The sequence below is a fragment of the Panulirus ornatus genome, chromosome 13, assembly GCF_036320965.1.
Source record: "Panulirus ornatus isolate Po-2019 chromosome 13, ASM3632096v1, whole genome shotgun sequence".
Lineage (NCBI taxonomy): Eukaryota > Metazoa > Arthropoda > Malacostraca > Decapoda > Palinuridae > Panulirus > Panulirus ornatus.
In genome coordinates, this window is record NC_092236.1 from 6,769,951 (window position 1) to 6,789,516 (window position 19,566).

Consider the following 19,566-nt stretch of genomic DNA (forward strand, 5'->3'; position numbering starts at 1 on the left):
CCCTCCCCTTTTAGTCGCCTTCTACGACACGCAGGGAATACGTGGGAAGTATTCTTTCTCCCCTATCCCCAGGGATTATATATATATATATATATATATATATATATATATATATATATATATATATATATATATATATATATATATATATATATATATATATATATATTGCATTATTTAGCTATATACACTTATTCTTGCATGAATTTGTATTTGTGTCGTCTAACACGTCCATTTTTCGCTTATAAGTGATATGTACATAACATAATTTGCATATAAATCTGTGTACATCAACGGTGTTAAATGGAAAATTATGCAATGAAATTTCTGTATATAAAACTCTTAATGTACTGTATGTAATGTTGTATATTCTAATTTTTGTACTGATAAGGATTGATATGTTTTGTCTATTAAATATGACTGAATACACCATCTTTATTTTCCTACCTTTACACTGAGAAGTTACTTTGAATACGAAGAGAAATGTAATGATTACAGCAAGAATTACGAAATCTTAAGGTGAAAAGAAATAAGGAACCCATATCTTCTATTATGTAAATACTGAACATGTTAGAACAATGAAGTACCAGCTATTTTCATCCATCAAAATAATAATAACACATGTTATACAAGCAAAACATAGGTAAAATTGCTACCTACATGATGATAATCAAAGATACTATCGTTACCCCTCAACATTAAACCGTTCTCGGTAATGAGAACTTTCACCATTTTCTATCATTATCTTAGTTGGGTTATCCGCCGTGAGGTGTCACTACCTACGTGGCTCACGATAACAGGTGAAATATAACAAACATTCAGTCCAGTTACGATTCTTTGGTGTAATGTTCTTTGTTCCAAACAGTGATCTGTGGCGGGTTCTGTTTACATCAATAATGGTGAATTTTCCTGGATATTCTTCATCAAGATTCATGTGTTTGTGTGGATTATAAGACGTAAAGACCCATAGAAGTGGACCATACCTTTAATACTGAATAACTTTTCCTTATCTAGTGAAGAATACAACGAAAAACATGGATAGACATATGTGAACAGTTACGTGTCTGATCCGTGCTAAAGATTTAGAAAAGAATATTATGGAATACATGTGTGGTGGTCAGACGGGAGTAAATAAGGTGGTGTACACAACCTGGAGAGGCGTAGACCGTGATGGCTGGACTTCGCCTGACTGATTATCACACAAGTAAGTCTAGATTATATACATATTGGGTATTTAATATGTAGCTGATTACATGATGTATCTTGATTTTAGTTTGTCGATTGTTATCATACAAGATAATATTCACGTCTTAGCCGAGTGTGGTGTCTGTGGTTTATTCTGATATTGTTGAATTAGAATGTTCGTTATAGATGAACATATTAGAAAGTAAGTCATAAATGTGAACGAAAGAATCTGTAGGATCAGATTTCGAGGTACGGTGGAAATAGAAGGTTGTTAGGTAGTTCAGCCAGTGTAGCCGATGTTAACCTTTAACGAGTTGTTTAATGCGTGAAGTGCCTGAATTGTTGTTTATCTTGTTTACCGGCTAACGACCTGTGTTAATTAAACCTGATGGCTGAATTGTGTCATGGATAATGTCTTGGAATTTAGAATTGATTTCATATGGTAAATTTTGCATATGCTGAAGGTTAGCATTCCTATCTCTGTTACGGTCTTGCTATACGAAGTCAACCAGTCTGTAACTGCTGGTTTGTGGTTATTAACGATTGCTGGGCCAGGCCATTGACTCTTTGTCACAGTAGAAACCTTAATATTTTTTTTTTGTCTCAAACTTCCATCAGTTCATCAATTTCATGTGAAGCCTAGTATCAAACCAAGGAAAGATATGGCTACTAATGTTTCAAAACAACTTTTTTTTTTATGATAGACTATGTCGTCAGTACGAGAGTGGCCCACACCAAGTAAACTTCAATAAATCGAAGAAATGTTACTGATTAAGAGAACAAATCACCGCGAAATAAAATATCAGTTTAGGGTAGGTTGTGATGACGACTACGATGGAGCGATCCAGCGACTGTGTTTTAATCATTGATAAACGAATTTAGTGTTGTGATTTATCGTTTAATAAATATCCTGCAATGATCATTCGAAAGAATAATATCGTGATTGTGTATTTTGGATGTTATGTTGACGTGTCGCCATGAAATTCAACAACGAATAGAGCAACGAACTGTAAGTTTATAAACGTTAGTGTAAGCTAGGCGGATCCGGTGTGGCTCTTACCAAATTTCAGCTAAGAACCTTAAGATTCAACCACTGCTAATAGTTAACCCAACCGCTACACTTCAGTTTACATTTCGGGTTGAATCTAGTGGTTTCCATGAGGGAAACGTCGTCTGCATGTTGTTTTCTGTAAACGGAAAGAAAAGAGAAAAAATATTGGCATACAGTAGGTGAAGTTGGGTCCTCCTGTTCCAACTGGCAGCGTCATTGATTATAATGGATTGCTGCAAGTGTTTGCTTCGGGGTTAATTTCTGCGGTATTTAACCCACGCAGTGCAAACCAAATTACCCAGTGGTAGTTTGGATTTCCCAGGGTTCAAGTGGAGCGCAAGCGGTGGTGTAGATAGGCTATATTTTTGTGTGCTCTGCCTTTGCATTTCCAGCTTTTCGGTCGTATTTACAGGGGGTTAGAACTGTAATGATATGAGCATTTTGATCATTTAGAACCTGTGTGTTTTTGCTACTTTTGTAGTTGTAATGAAATTACTACACGTATCAATTTCATCATTGATCATCACGTTGTTTGATAACTTTTAAGTAATTTTAAACATATATTTACATATCTGTGCGAAGGTTTGTACATTCGATGAAAACGCTTAATTGCGTCTGGGTAATTGTGGGATGTTAAGAGTCAGTTTTGGGAACCTTTTAACGTTACTGTGGTTTAAGTGTGATATGAATGGTACAGTTATTTGTTCTGTGTTGAAAAACAAGGGGTTTACTGTGTTTGTTACAAAATCATTCGAGTGAAAATATGTTGAAGCGTTATTTTTGTTGTACTTTTTATTATTATTATTATTATTATTATTATTATTATTATTATTATTATCATTATTATCAAAATATAAAAGTAATCATGATAAATTGAAAGAGAATAGAAAGATGTGACTGCAAATAATAACTACTAAAATGGCCACACAAACTACTTGCTGCCCCATATATATATATATATATATTCTTAGAATTAACTTTTCTATGGATAATGAGTTTGCTCAGTTTTTGTGAAAGATTTGAAATATTCATAATTGACTAATACCGTCTTAATTCAATCACGTTCTCATGTGCTCTCATATTTTAGATAAGTCTCTTTATACAAGTAAGTTCGGTTGGTATTCTTGAAAATTACATTATAAACAAAAATTGGTTGTACCCTTTTTTGTTCAATAAGAGCTGGAATATCTTCATTACACGTTTCATTTCCATTGTATACATGATCAGTCTGTATACACAGTGAGAGCGTATGTATACATTATCATCAATGAACATCTGAGTGACCCTTCAGTAACTGATAGTCGATTGGCTTAAGGCTCAAACGAATACCTAACCTTATCATAGCAACAAATCCATTTTATTAACGTGTTCAAATTTTATAAATAGATATATATAAAGTTCCAAATAACACCCATTTTATTGATATAATATATAATCCACTAATCATATTGAAGCAGGATCTACAGTCATGCGTGTTAAAATGTGATTTCATATTTAGCACAAATATATGACCATTATTTGCATGTTTCGAATCATAAATTAATTGAGTAAAGGAAATAGCATTGGAAAAAAATATTTAACTAGAAAGACATCAGAGTCGCATATATATATCTTCAGTCATATTTTGTACACTTATCATTACAGGTTAATTGTTTGTTATCTTGAAGACTTTATGAATCTTAAATGCCACTACTATTCTCTATCTTCATGTTTTTATATTTTATAATTATGAACGGATTTCATGTAAAAGAAAGATTACGGTGTTCGTGAATATTAGTATTCTTGATCGAGATGACTTATTTCAATGCGTTCATGTAGTGTGCTCAGTAATGCAGACTTTGATTGTAGATACTAAATAGTGATAGGTTTATCAGACATATAACAACCTAATTTCATGTTCCCTGCTTATAATGACTTCACACATTTTCATATAATGAGAGCTGGGTTGTTGTTTCCTTTTAGTGTGCGAGAATGTAGTACATGGAATATATAATTCTTATAGAATAACTGGTCGTACAAATTTCGTCTGTTATCAGAAATATGAAAGAGGTATCATTAGGTGATTTTGTAAACTTATCTACGTTATAGTGAAATGGGAAATGATAGACAAGTTAAGAAATCATATTAGCAAGAAACCTGTGCATCTTGTGAAAAGTTAAGTTCGTTGTTTTTAAAGGTAAACGTGATATTGTTTGGCAGTTTATTTTAGCATATTTGAATGAGAAAAATAATCGTATATGTTTTACCTTCGGTTTTTGTACTTGAATTGTTACTCATGGTACAGATTCTGGCTTACAATTGTTGATACACACGCATACGTGGTTAAGATTGCTGGCTTAACAAAGATTTATCAGCCGGTAAACTTTGATATATATATATATATATATATATATATATATATATATATATATATATATATATATATATATATATATATATATACATATATATCCTGTGTGCGTTTTAGGTATGGTAGGAGTCTTGGATCAATAACCTTTGACTCTTGATAGCCATTAGATCCAGCAGCATGTAAATATGAACGATTTCAGCTTTCACTGCTCCTAATGTTGAGGATGCAGAGCAAGGGAAAGAGACGAAAATATTTGTGAAGCAGAACGTTCGAGGTGTGATAAGAAACATGATAATTGAAACGATAATTTGATTAATATATTCGCAGATCATGTTCCGATATATATATATATATATATATATATATATATATATATATATATATATATATATATATATATATATGAAATTTGATGTGGCAGAAAAAGAGTAATAAAAATATGATCAAATATAAGCGATAAACTCATTATTGTGTGATATTAAAGATGTAAGGCTTCGAGGAATAAATAATATTGTTAATAATGAGTAATGAACATTACATTGTAGTCTTTTTTTTTCAACTATCATAACCTCCCGAATTATTTATTGGATACACTCAAACCAATGATGCTGTAACTGCCATTGTTTTGCTAAAAAAAAAATATGATATTTACATATTAATGTGAAATGTTTGACAGAAATTCTACTGTGGATAATATATGTATAATGCTCAGTATAGCCTTATCAGTGCAATTGACAACGTCCCGTTTATCATCAATTGTTTCCACATTTGGTATACCACATCTTTACCAAATGAACTTTTCAAAAGAGGATAAGATATGTGGACACAAAGATTGATTCTAGAATATGAGGCACGCGATAATGATGGATATTTAATAAATAAATTGGAGTGAGGAGAAAAAAAAAAGTATATTACCCGTTCATTTAGAGCAAACGGAAGCAAACAGAGGTTGATGGTGGATTAGAACGTATGATGCCAACAGAAGATAATGAATGACCATTGTCACTTATAATGAAGTAAATATAACAGACTCCTTACCCGTACGTTGTCCACAGACGATATAATGATCATGCGAACTTTCTGAAAGACATCTCGACTCGTCTGGCAATCCCATTTCTGTGGCTAATTAGTTTCCGTACATGATATGTCTGCTATACTTTGGGAATCCGTGTTAAGAATATGTACCAGTAATACACATAATTTGCACATGGGATCTGTCTTTAGGTTAAAACTATATATATATATATATATATATATATATATATATATATATATATATATATATATATAAATATATATAAATATATATACATACTGTTCGTTTACTATGATCAAATCAGACATTGCTAACATAAAACCCGTCAGGAGATAAGGTTTCAAGTGGGTATCTGTAATTGTTGTCATTTTTCCCCCTTTCATGGCTAAAGTAAATCTAAATGTGTGAGAAAATTACATAGAGCCGTAAGAACGTGACAGAACATCCGAAATGCGTTAACCTAACTCTGCGTGTGTGTGTGTGTGTGTGTGTGTAAGAGTTGGCATCTCTTGAGTGTGGTGTGCACAGGAGGGTTGACTAGAGAGGAGTAGCTGATTGTGACCCCGCGTTTAAGTAGTTAAGTTGTCGTATTATTTCCCACACTTGTCAGTACTTGGACTTTATGAGATCTTGGCCTACGAAGTTTACGTTGTACACGAGAAAAAAAAAAAAGAAAATGGTGACGATTATGTGAGCGACGATGTTACTTTATATAAAGATTTCTGTATATGAAAGGAATATATTACCATATGTCAGAGATATTCTAAAGTTCACTAATTACGTACGAATATTACGAATTTACGGTGTTAATTTGTCATCGTGTGAATGAAAGAAAATGGGAGGGTGTTCAACAACCCACCCTCCCTCTACCACCCATCTTGATGCCAGACACAACATAGATGGAAAGCCTCCCTCATTATGGTCAGAAAGTTGGCCAAATTACATCCTCTTAAAGTTACAGATGACTGAGCCGTTTTACGTAAAAGTGGAGCAGTCACTCCAGATGTGTCTCTGGTTCACTAGATCGTCAAAGACTTTTTATATATTTTTTTTAAAAACAAGCCAACGTTGTGGTTCGGGTCGGGGCCTGGGTGGTAAACTGTACTGGTTTCGTACGGTTCTGTCCTACGTGTTTGGCGTGACATATGAATTGGTCTCTGGGGCAAATTGTTAATATTCGACTCCCTGTCTACACCACCACCAACACGATCCTTAGACTTGGCATTTGTAGGGAATGTCAGATCAAATTCCTTTCTTCTGGTCTATTCGTCTATTCATTCATCTGTTCGTCTTTTCTACGGGGAGTAGTTATCTACTTAACCTACCTCAGCTACTGTGGCACCCACCACAGCTAATACTACAATAGCTACCTCAGCTACTGTGGCACCCACCACAGCTAATACTACAATAGCTACCTCAGCTACTGTGGCACCCACCACAGCTAATACTACAATAGCTACCTCAGCTACTGTGGCAGCCACCACAGCTAATACTACAATAGCTACCTCAGCTACTGAGTCTGAGGAAAGTAGCAAAAGTCGCTCCTTATATCTGGTACAGCTGTGCCCTCCCCGCCACCCCAGCTGCCCTCACAGCTGCAGCAGGTAACAGCTGTATCTGGCTGGCACGGGTGAGGGACTATAGCTGCCAAAGTTTGCTGAAGTTAGAGAGCTATTTTTCTAATAGCGGGCGATGGAAGAACCGTAGATAGACGGTGAGAGAACTGTTGGCGTCAAGTGAGAGAACAGAGACCGTGCGGCCAATAGAACTCCATAAAGATATGGCACCGGAGCTGAAAAAAAAGATTAGAAAACGCTAGAGAGAGAGTCACAGCGCTAGAGAACAAGAGCGAGGGAGCCACAGCACACAGGCTGCCCTTAGAGAACGAACACAGCGAGGGAGGGACAGTACGTGGACTGCCCGTAGAGAACAGTAGAGACCGCTGAGGAGTCTCATCACACAGGCTGCTCTGAAGTAGAGAACGGGAGTGGGGGTGGCGCAAGAGTTGACAGGTGAAACCAGTACCAGGAAGGGGTACCGCTACCAGACAGAGGGTACCACTACCAGGCACGAGGTACCAGTACCAGATAGGGGTACCACTACCAGACAAGGGATACCAGTAACACAAGGAGTACCATTACCAGGCAAGGGATACCAGTAACACAAGGGGTACCATTACCAGGCAAGGGGTGAAGTTAGTACAAGTTCTGCTGTAGTCTGATGGTGTACCAGTTCTGAGGGACTGAGCTGCTACCAAGAACCGCGCGACACACACACACACACACACACACACACACACACACCAGAGCATTATAGAGACACGATCCAAGAAAAAGATAAACATCAATATGCTGGCAAGTTCCGAGTTATTCGTGATAGAAAACGGACTCACTAGTGACCAACCCACGTCAAATATCTAGCATTTGATATATGAAGTGTATTATTATTATTATTATTATTATTATTATTATTATTATTATTATTATTATTATTATTATTATAATTATTGTTGTTGTTGTTGTTGTATTGTTTATTGGCCACTCCTTTGCATTCATTCTCTTTTTTGTTAGTTTCCGAGAAGCTGTAGCGAATCATGACTCCTATTCGAAGTGTACGCCAATCCATTCCTCTCCCGCTACTGAAGCGTACAGAACAACACAGCCGTAATTACGCGAGTGTGGCGAGCTGACATTGAATTACTTCCGTTGCGCGGTAAGCCCCGTCTGATGTAAGAATTCCCCGTGATATCTATTTACGGTGAGGAATGGCCAGTGGTTTTACGAAGCTGCGTACGAACACTAGGTGGAGATCTGTTCTGAGACGTCCCTAACATCCCACATTATTTGTTGTCTTTGTCGGACGCTCGGCCTCGCCTGGGACCTGTAAGGACCCCATGTGTAAAGCCACATAAGTTTACGTGTCACTTTATAACCAGAGCTTCACGCAGGAGAAATAAAACGGATATAAAACTGTACAGTCCTGCAAGGGATCCGGATGATAAAGTCGAGCAGGTCTCAAGGGAGGTTAAGTATAAAACCTAAGTGAAATGGCAATGGCGCATATAAAACTCCCGAGGAGGTTGGCTGATATCCAATACACAAGGATAATCATGCGGCAATATTTTTCATTTTTCACCGCATAGCTGGGAGCTGTTTGCTCTTTAAATACTATTAGAGCGAGGGTGGGGTAGCCTGAGGGAGCGTGAGTGTAAGGCCGGGCGGGCGAGCTTTACACACTCGTATGTTTACCCCGCGGCCCATGATGGCGGGCCCCCGGATCCCTCCGACGCTGGTGGCCCTGGATTTAAAACCGATTTTGTGGAATATGGCCCCTTTTGGTGGGATTTTAAGCCTTGTTTTGTGGACTGCTCCGTCTATAAACCCGTGAATGTCGGTGTGGGGGGGAGGGGGAGGAACCATTGGGAGGGGGGAGGAAGGGAAGGTACCGATGAAGGGGGGGGACTCGCCCAAAAATAAAAGTCTGGCGATTCAACAGTCGGGTGATATACAGCGGCTGCTGCTGGTTTATTCCCAACGTCTACACCAAAAAATGTGAGGCGAAAGTCTCGGCCACGGGTCTTTTGTTACAATTGGCTATCTGGTTCCTTCACAGTGGCTATGGTCTGTCTTTTTTTTCCTCTTTCTCACTCTCACGTTTATATTCTTGTGTGTGGTTCCAGTCCCCGCCCGCCTGACGTCATCATCGGAGAGAAAACGCGAAGAATGATCGAAGAGATTTTGAGGCGAAAGTCGATTTTTCTTAAAAAAAAAAAAAAAAAGAAAATGCCGGATCGTAGATGTGAGAAGAAAAAATGTGGTTTTACAATGAGAAAATGAGGGGCAGTGATGTAAAGTTATGAGGCACAAATGAATGAGTCAGATGTATGGTTTCTGTGAGGAGGGGTAACTGACCCGGTCAGTTAACAATTCAAGGGTAGTTTGCTAGTAACAGGCGACCCCTAACTACCTACCTACCTACCTACCTAGGTCAGCAGAACTGGTTCTTATCATCAGTGATACAAGAAATATTTGGAAATGGGAGAACAGGTGTTGTATATAGATACAACAGGTGGTTGAGCTGGTTGTGGATCTGGTGGTTGTGATACAGATGCCTATAAACATGACAGTATATATACGTGATTGTTACGTAAGCTTTGTCTTAATGATTTCCACTGATTGTAAGCTCTCAGACCATTTTTTTTAATCATTATTTCTCAAAATTATACTTTGCGGATCAACCTTAAGATTTTTTTATATTAACCTAACCTTGTTTGTATAATGCGTGTGTGTATATATATATATATATATATATATATATATATATATATATATATATATATATATGCCATTATATATGACTTAATTTTGTCTAAGAATTGATTTTTTCTTATATATATATATATATATATATATATATATATATATATATATATATATATATATATATATATATATATATATATATATTACACTGACATGCGTGTCGCTTGCATTATGCAATTCATGAAGATTTAGTTTAATTACGTTTTCAAAGCTTAAATGAAACATAATCTTTTGTCTATTTTTACTGGCTCTTTTTTTTATTTCATTATATTTGATAAATATAGTTAAGAGTATTTTTAGCCGAAGCAACTCGTCTTACAGAATGTGGGGAAAATATTTTGCACTGTATGGTGAAGGACTTAGAAGTTTATTGAAATGATTTTCTTATAGCGTTAATGTCATTTTGATATTGTATTCATTCGATGTATACATACCCTCTAAGGCTCAGTCGCCCTCTGTTTTTAGCGCTACCTCGTTGATGAGGGAAATGGCGAATATGTATAAAACAAAGAAGAAAAACATATCCTGAAAGGAATTTATGTTCATGTATTGTACATAATAATTCATGTTTCTCCTTGTGTACTGACCACGCCATGTGTACTGTACGTACACGCACACATGTATCTTCTTTTTATTATTAGAAATTCCGCGGAAGTGGAAACTCGTCTCCATATATCGCAAAGCTCTATACTGTATAGCTAACGAGGGAGAAGTATAGAATAGCCATGATTCTTCAACGTTGATGTGAATGACGTTAACCAGGGGGTTACATCTGGACACAAGAGACGAACCAATATAAAGAAGTCAGAACCTGAAAAAAAAATGATTAGTCTCCCCTCATAAGTTTGTAAAAGAAAACGGTGACATAAGTTCCCCCCCCCCTCCTTTTTCCCATTATGACTACGTGTTTGTCCCCTTCTTAATCACTAGTTACCCCCTTTTCTTCATCGCAATCAGGAGGGAGTTTCTCCATCATACCATGTTCCCGTTTCTTCCATCGACAACTGATCCACGTTTTCTCCACCACCCTTTAGTAACCACATCTCCAACGTCATCAGCTCCTCATTTTCTCTATTAGCAGGTCCTCGTTCCTCCATCATCACCAAGTCACCCGTTTTCTCCAACATCACATCGAGGTCTCTCCATCTTTCCCAAACTTCCGTTTTCTCTCGCGTTCACCATGTCCCCGTTTTCTACCTTGATGACCATCGCCTTTTCCTCCCCCCCATTCCTCCTTTTCCTACGTCTTGGACGCACCGGGCGGCCGGCCTCGGGATACTTCGTGAATTATTTCTCAATTTCGACACGGAATCTTTACCTTTAAATTCGTGAGGAGGGGGGCCTCCTGGCGCGAGGCTGCTGATAACGCCGGGTGGCGCTCCCGTCCCACTCCTCAAGTTACAACCTTTATTCAGCATGTTATAACTTCCCTGTCATTCCCCCCCGCCTCTCTCTCTCTCTCTCTCTCTCTCTCTCTCTCTCTCTCTCTCTCTCTCTCTCTCTCTCTCTCGATTCATTGATTGATTAAAGACTGAGTAAAGATGAGCGGGGATGAAAATAAGGACTTGAGATAGCAGGGGATGGGAAATATTATTGAAATTGAAATAGAGGGATAGACGGAAAATTAGACGTAGGGAGGGCGAATCAACTCGCTGGTTCGTGTATGTATTACTAGTTAGTGAGACCCGAGGATGGACTGCATTTCAGAATCGTCCTTTGGTCTTCGTTTTCATGACGAGGTAGAACCTATATCTCTTATCTCAGGTTTAAGGGACCTGCCAGGTCCTTGGGTGTGTGATTAGGCGATCCCATCTTTGTCATGATGTGAATGTTTTGAATATTGGTGGCGGTGGTGCACTTGCCGGATCCCGTCTTGGGAGCCATTTTGTTCCCATTCTCTCGTCTGATTGAGATTTTGTATAAGGTTCATGACTGAGTCATCTGTTCGGCGTTGCTCGGTGTTATGTGGGTTGTTTCGTCGATTGGTTGTGTATTAAGGATGCACGGATGTCTTTATTACATCTTTAATTTTTGAACGTTTTTGCCAGATCTTTGTATATTGCTCAAAACACGAGAGTTGGAATGAGATTGGAAGGTCTACGATTTTTACTAATGGTGTCTTTATTTCCGTACCGAGTGTTTTGGACTGATGTAGTTCAGACAGAAATGCAGTAAACAGCCGCCATCCCAATTCAGTCTTAAACACCACTCCACAACCAGACGTAACAGTACATACAGTCATCAGAACCCACACTCCCCAGACACATACGAGTCGCGTTCTCCCGTCTGCGCTCTGGGCATCACCCATCCTTGCAACACAACAAACACCGATTCACTATTTCTTAAGACATTGTTCATACCCACGATGCATCTACCATGAACAACACACCGAGCACTACCTACATATGGAACACACACATAACACCACAACGCCTTATGGCCAGTGGTTAGGACCGGTGGACGTGGCTAGCTTCCTGAGCGCTGCAGGAGCCTCATAAGGAGAGAAGGGATATATTATCTTCATATGACGACAAGGTGACCTCTTCTCCATAGGTACACACAACTTCGGTACTACAAAACAATTAGAGAAAAAGATAAGTACCAATTTCTCGTCGTTTCCTTCTTGGTCTTGGGAAACACACGGTGGGCCACAGTGGGTGTTCTTCCGTTAGCATATTCCCCAGTGGTTAATGGCCGCCGAGTTCTGAGCAGTCCTCCCGCGCTCCGGTGGCGGGCGGACTGAGGGAGGCGGTATATTACCGCTCATTGATTCCATCTTAATCACAACTTTCAAGTTTCACTACCAAATCACAGGGACCAATTAATGCTAATGACCTGAGCCTAACGATCGACAGGTGCTACGTAAACTGTTGTTATACCAGAGTCCATTAGTTCCCTCAGCGGCCGTTGGGGAGTGGGGCGAGTTAGGGTGGGGAGTGGGAGGAAGGCCAGCACGGAGACGTTATTACCCTTACTACTGCTCTCGGCCCGAACTTAATTTGTGGTATCCCAACTAAGACACTAATTTAAAGTTTAGAGGAAAATGTGCTACAAGTTTTGCCTCCTTCACTTGCTGGGTTTAATCAAGTAGTGGCACCTGTTTTTAATCAAATGAAGTTGGGAGTGCGGGACCCATGAATTTTTCCCGTGCAGGCCCTCATGTCCCTTGCTCCCCCCCCCCCAACCCCACCACCACCCCACCCACTAGCGATGTCGTCCGTCTTTTGTTTCGTTCCATGTGTTCCATGTGTTCCATGTGTTCCATGTGTTCGTTGGCCTTAAATGTTTCAAGGTAAGCAAGTCATTCATTTCGAGCAGTTTTTGTTTCTCGCTCAGCGTCTGGCCTCACATATTGTGCCCGGTTTCTGCTGGATTAGAACGAGTGTACTGCTGTTTCCTCGCTCAACGTCTGCTGCTTCGTAAATATATATATATATATATATATATATATATATATATATATATATATATATATATATATATTAATTATATTTTTCTTGTGAATCCTATCATCGTCAGCGGACGGAATGGAGCACAGCCCCGTCAAGGGCTTTTCGCTCTAAAGGAGGCCAATTTAACCTGCTCCTGCATGTAGCGCAGCTTCAAACATTTTGAAGCATTCACTAGGACATACGCATTCAGCAGCGAATATAGATAATTATGCACTGAATATATAACATAATGCACGTACATACAACAACGATTGATATATATATATATATATATATATATATATATATATATATATATATATATATATATATAAATAACTGTGTGACTAAAGATATTACAGTTATGAAATGAAGGACGATTTCTTCACATAACTTCCTAATCAGCTAGGGATTGCATTTCTTAATTTCAAATCTTCCAATTCCATTCCTGGCTTTGATATGATTAGGTCATTCATTTCGCTCTTTTTTCTCTCAATTTTTCTTTTATTTTTCTAAGAAAAAATGGAAAAAAAAATGTGCCTGACCACACACACACACACACACACACACACACACACTGGTACTAAAAAATACCATATTCATTTCCTCTCGCGCCAGAATGATTTAGTTCCTAGACCCCTGCAGAATTCGGAGCAAGATAGAGTGAGAGAGTGGACTGTCGGCATTAATACATTTCAATTCACGACCTTACTTAAATAATTTACATTTCGTGCCACAAGGAACTGGTCTGCTGGTTTACAAGATCTCTTGACCAATATGGTCTCTTGCCACCATCAGAAAAATAAACCTCGCAGTTGTATTTTGCTCAATATTCTGTTTGTTTCTAAGATTTTTCTCTTTTTTTTTTGCGAGTGCAGAGTTCCTTTGATGAGAGGGGGTAAAGTGGCATAGTGTGGGAGTTGTAAACCGCGGTATTCCCCGCTCAGTAAGCAGTGTACGACACATATGAAGAAATTTAATCTACATATTGTTCTATGTGTATCAAGAATCAGCCTCTCTTGATTGTGTGCTGCTAGCAAGAGTACACCCAAGTAATTTGCCTGAGTTACAGTTGAAATAGGTTTATAACTTGACATTACAATCAAATCAACTTATTTTTTTTTTCTTTTGCCACATAAGATTGTTTTAGTTTCCCCTAAGATGCCGTAATATGCATCATCCATTGCCTTCATGACTCTTGTTCAGATGATCTTCTTAGGTATAAGATCGTTGCCAGATAAGGAGACAGTACAGTTATCGGTATACAGCAAAAGTTTCCGAAATGTACGTAGGCGAAACCCAGGAAAATTACACGAACGAAGCATTTAACTTTTTAACTGTTATTTGTATTTCTCGTTTTCTTTTTTCACGGAGGACTCGTTCAGATGTGGGGTGATTTGGTCAGATTACTCGCTACACGGCAATATAGTAAAATGGAAGCGGAAGCGGAAGCTTTCAATATCAAGTTTGTCTCGTGAGTTATGTCGTAAAGTACAGGTTATTGGGAGAAGCTGACACCACCCTGCAGTCTATTCAAGTCTTTAAAGAGAGACTTATTTCAATCACGTGCAATTTGGTCAGCGGAATGATGTATTACAGAGCCCCAAAAATGCTATTGGCATAGGTGAAGTTGCGTCCCTTCCCAGGTGGCGGATAGTTGGGCCACGACACCATTGATTATAACGGATTGGTGCCTAGTGTTTGCTTCGAGGTCATTTCTGTGGCATTTAATCCACCCAGCGCAAACCAATTTGCCCAGCAGGTAGTTTGGAAGTTTCAAGGGAGGAAGGAACGTAGGAAGAAGCAAGTGTAGAAAGGCAACCTATTTTTATTCCGTGTTTTGACTCTGAATTTCCAACTTATCGATCAGCTGTGGGTTTGAACTGCGCTGAGGTGGGTGTATCATTTTAGGGAACCCATGCTCTTTAATTTCTTTTTTTTTTTTTTTTAGTGAATTCCATCATGGATTATCATCATTGTTATACACACGTAAAGAAAATGGTACAAAGTTATTTTTCCCATGATGTTATACGTCATGAACGAAGCTGAAAATGTACAGATTTTGTTTTTAATGATTACCTGATTGTGTGGTATGTTCATGAAGATTAAGAAGTATATAAAAGATGCAGTTAAAAAAAAGAATAGCACAAAAGAGTTGATTTAGTAAACATTAATACAATTGTGTAATGAAAGCTTTATAACAATTTTTGTGATCATCTGTTTCTGCTCCTGGGCCACATCTCTTGAACATTCTCTACTATCGTATTGTTTCTTAAGATTTATGTATAACGTCTGTCTGTTTGTCCGTCTGTCTGTCTAATGTTTCGTTAGACCTAACCTTGGCACGAGCTTTTGTTCATGACATATTTTGTTCGAGACAGACCTCGGGGTCTACCATTCTCGAAGTCCCTCACATAGTTGCCTTATGGCGAACAGAGACGAGATAAGTGTAGTGGGAAAACTAGTCAGCCTGGGAGAGAGATGAGAGAGAGAGAGAGAGAGAGAGAGAGAGAGAGAGAGAGAGAGAGAGAGAGAGAGAGAGAGAGAGAGAGAGACTGTTTCTCTCCCTTAGTCACAACCAAGGAATGCCAGGGTTCTGACGGATTTCTCACTTGTACCCCATGAATGAGGAAGAAAACCAAAGACAAACCCCCACTCATCACCATGAATGACCCACTCATCACACTCACCACGAATGACCCACTCATCACACTCATCTCCATGAATGAGGGAAATGATGAGTTTATCACCACCCTCATCTCTGTGAAGACAATTTTGACCGTTTGGTCTAAACTTGAATAGCTGCAAACTTGACGGTCAGTTTGGTGACTGTGAGGGAAAAGCATTGATCCCGTCTCTACACATGACCAGGACCTTTTTTACTCACGGCGGTGGGACTGACCCTAGGGCTAGACCTCACTTGACTTACCTCGGCCAAGGAGATGATCCTCCCTCACCTCCACGTCGGAACCCACTTGATCCAGAAACCTGCTGTGACCGAGGGATCTGACCTAACACGTAAACCACAGAACTTTGATATGACGTAATATATATATATATATTTTTGACCCATCCTGACTTGCTATGGCTTGGCATGTACTACTTTGACCTGATCTGACCTGACCTGACCTGACCTGACCTGACCCTGGCTTGGCTTAAACAGTGTGGGCTGGAGTAGTTGGTCCTCCTCCTTGACGTGTTCGAGGGTAATCCGTCTACCTCAAGACGCGGAAATAAGAACATAGATTTTGCGTCTTGGCGGAGCAAAAGGTTATTTCTGGAGGATACAAGACTATTAGGACGCGGTGCTGATGCCGTCGGGTCCCCCACGATAGCCAAAAGGGGGACGTGTCTCGCCTGGAGGAGGAGGAGGAGGGAGGGAGGGAGGAGGAAGGAGAAGAACAGAAGGAGGAGAGAGAGAGATGGATGAGAGGGGAAAAACGACGACATTTGAGAAGAAGGAGGAAGAGAAACAAGAATGTCTTTAGGAGAAGACAGCGAAGCATGTGAAGATGAAAAAGAGGATAAACTGCAGAGTGAGTGAAAGAGAAGGAAGACGTAGAGAAAAGGGAGTTTAGAGACGAAAGAAGTAAGAGAAGATGGAAGATGTAAATGAGCAAGTTGAGGAGACGCAGGAGAGAAAAGGAAAGAGATTGAGGCAGAGAAATAAAAAGTAGAGTAGATGAGGAAGTAGCTAAGGAAGAAGGAGATGGAGAGAGGTAGAGGAAAAGGAGAAGGAAGTGAAGGATAAATAACAAGAAGAGGGAGTGTTGATGATAACAAAGACAGGAGATCTTACCGTCGAGAAACAGAAGATAGTTATGGAGTGTACAGATGTATGGTGCTGGTGTTATTGAAGTATGTGGATGGTTTCCTGAATATGTATTATTGTTGCTTTATTTTGATATCCCCGGCAGACTAGGGTGAGTGTGTAGTGTGTGTGTGTGTGTGTGTGTTTCGTTGGTTTAAGAAAGAAATTGCCCAAGCTAAGCTAAGAATTGTTCAGTGACTTGAGGTTCTGTGGGAACCAGGTGCGACCCTTGCCGTTCACCCACTCCCCTTACCACCCCATCCATGAAGAGATCCAACAGCCATGGTGATGTCACACGTCCTTGACACAGGCCCATCTTCAGTGTGAACCATTTACACTCCTCCCGTACAATTTGCACATATGACCTACTCTCCTGTGACAAAAAGTTAACTTTTTTTTTTTTTTTAACTTACCCGTAGTGGTTAGGTCAAAGGTCAGTGTGTTATAGAGTGTGTAAAGATGAAGTGTATAGATGATGGTAACCGAATATAAAACAAACCAAATAATCTCTCGCAACCGAAGTTTTCCCAGACATATTCTAGATTAAAACATACCATATTGCCAGGATTAACCTCCTCATAAGATTGGCCGTCGGAACTTCCCTCCGCTGGGAAGGAGAACCACCTTATAAACACAACCCAAGACATAAGACCAGACAGTGAATCGGCAGGAACCAGATTTTGCGAGGGAGGGCGCAACCCCAGACCCCCTGGGCCGTCTACGGGTCTCGCCCCCTCCTCCCTCCTAACCCTGATTAAGCATTAATTATATTAACTCCTAGGCTTAATATTACTCTGCCGTGCCTCATCCAAACTCATCGCCTCTATGCTCAGCGCGTTATGGCTATAATGTGATATACAGGAGAGATATAGACGAGAGAAAAATAGGATATAATCTACAGTGTATTAGATGATGTGTGCAAGGGTGTAAAGAAAACGGGTGTTTCAGTGAGGGAACGTCAAACAAAATCTTATCTCGTATCACGCCGAGCCTGAATTCCTCAGGTTCTAATCTTTCCTCAGTCCTCATCTGATCCTTTCGGACCTAATCACTCCTCATCTAATCTTACATGACATATTCTCGAGCTGAACCCAACTAAAGCATATCCCTTATTGCAACCGATCACAGCCACACACACACACAGCACTCGGCCAAGCTTAGCTTGCCAAGTTCGAGAACATTACCCCCCTGACCCTCCACAGAACCCGACGAAGCGATGCTCCGAATGGACAGACAGACGGCGGCGTCCCGCTGAACTTATACACTTGATTCCCTTCCCAAGGGATCCGACACCACGACGCCCCCTCCTCCTCAACTCGACTCGGCCCCCTTTTTTTTTTTATTTCATGCTTGCTTGCTTGATGGCATTAAACCCATGCTTAAACCATGCCCGACTTGCCACCACTCCGACTAAACCACAGAGGAAAGGACTTCTCTCTCTCTCTCTCTCTCTCTCTCTCTCTCTCTCTCTCTCTCTCTCTCTCTCTCTCTCTCTCTCTCTCTCTCTCTCTCTCTCTCTCTCTCCGCACTGCCTAACCACCCAACCACCACCGCTACTCTCCCCACTCGCTCCCACACTAACAAAAAAAAAAAAAAAAAAATTGCACCATTGTCCCCCCCCTGTGCAGTTTTCATTTTGCGAATATAAAATGCGAGAACAAAGGCACTTTTAGCGGGTCCTTTTCATGCGTCGTGTTGTCATCGCACCGTAAAAAAAAAGAAAAAAGAGAGAAAAAAAAAACTTCAACAATGTTATGGAGCGATATTTTGATAACCTAATTCTTTTCTGTCGTTTGTGCCAATGGATAAATGATTGAGGGCGCAGGAAGTCTTTTGCCCTCTCTGGCAACATATTATGTTTATTATTCAGACGCGCACACCTTTATCAACACGGGTCAATATGTTTGTTTGGTGTGTTCATTACATGAGGTGGAAAAATGTTTGGGGTAATAATGTGAATAGGCGGTTGTTGGGTTTGCTTGGGGGGAGGAGGAGGGGGGGATGAGACCGGAAGGTTAGATTCCCTGTCGATATATATATATATATATATATATATATATATATATATATATATACATATTCTTCCTCCTTTCGTTCCTAAGGTGAACTGAACACTCGTGTGTCTCATACTCATGGTAGAACTTCATCATGGGTGCTTATCAAGTCGGTGCTCTCTCTCTCTCTCTCTCTCTCTCTCTCTCTCTCTCTCTCTCTCTCTCTCTCTCTCTCTCTCTTTTCCTGTCTACCGTAGCCATCACCCAGCCTTTAACCGGACGTCACTGCTGTAATACCAAACCTAACCTCCACAACGCCAAGTTCTGCAAATGATGGTACAGGAGCTTCCTCCTCCTCCTCCTCCTCCTCCTCCTGCACCACCGGT

General features: G+C 39.7%; 1 long non-coding RNA gene across 1 annotated transcript in view; it reads left to right on the forward strand.

The window, feature by feature from the left end:
• Positions 1 to 856: 856 nt before the first annotated feature.
• Positions 857 to 19,566, forward strand: part of LOC139752708 (uncharacterized) — a 35,413-nt gene continuing 16,703 nt past the window's right edge. The window contains exon 1 of the long non-coding RNA XR_011713563.1: positions 857 to 1,204. This is a non-coding gene — a long non-coding RNA (uncharacterized lncRNA). The remainder of the gene's footprint in view (positions 1,205 to 19,566) is intronic.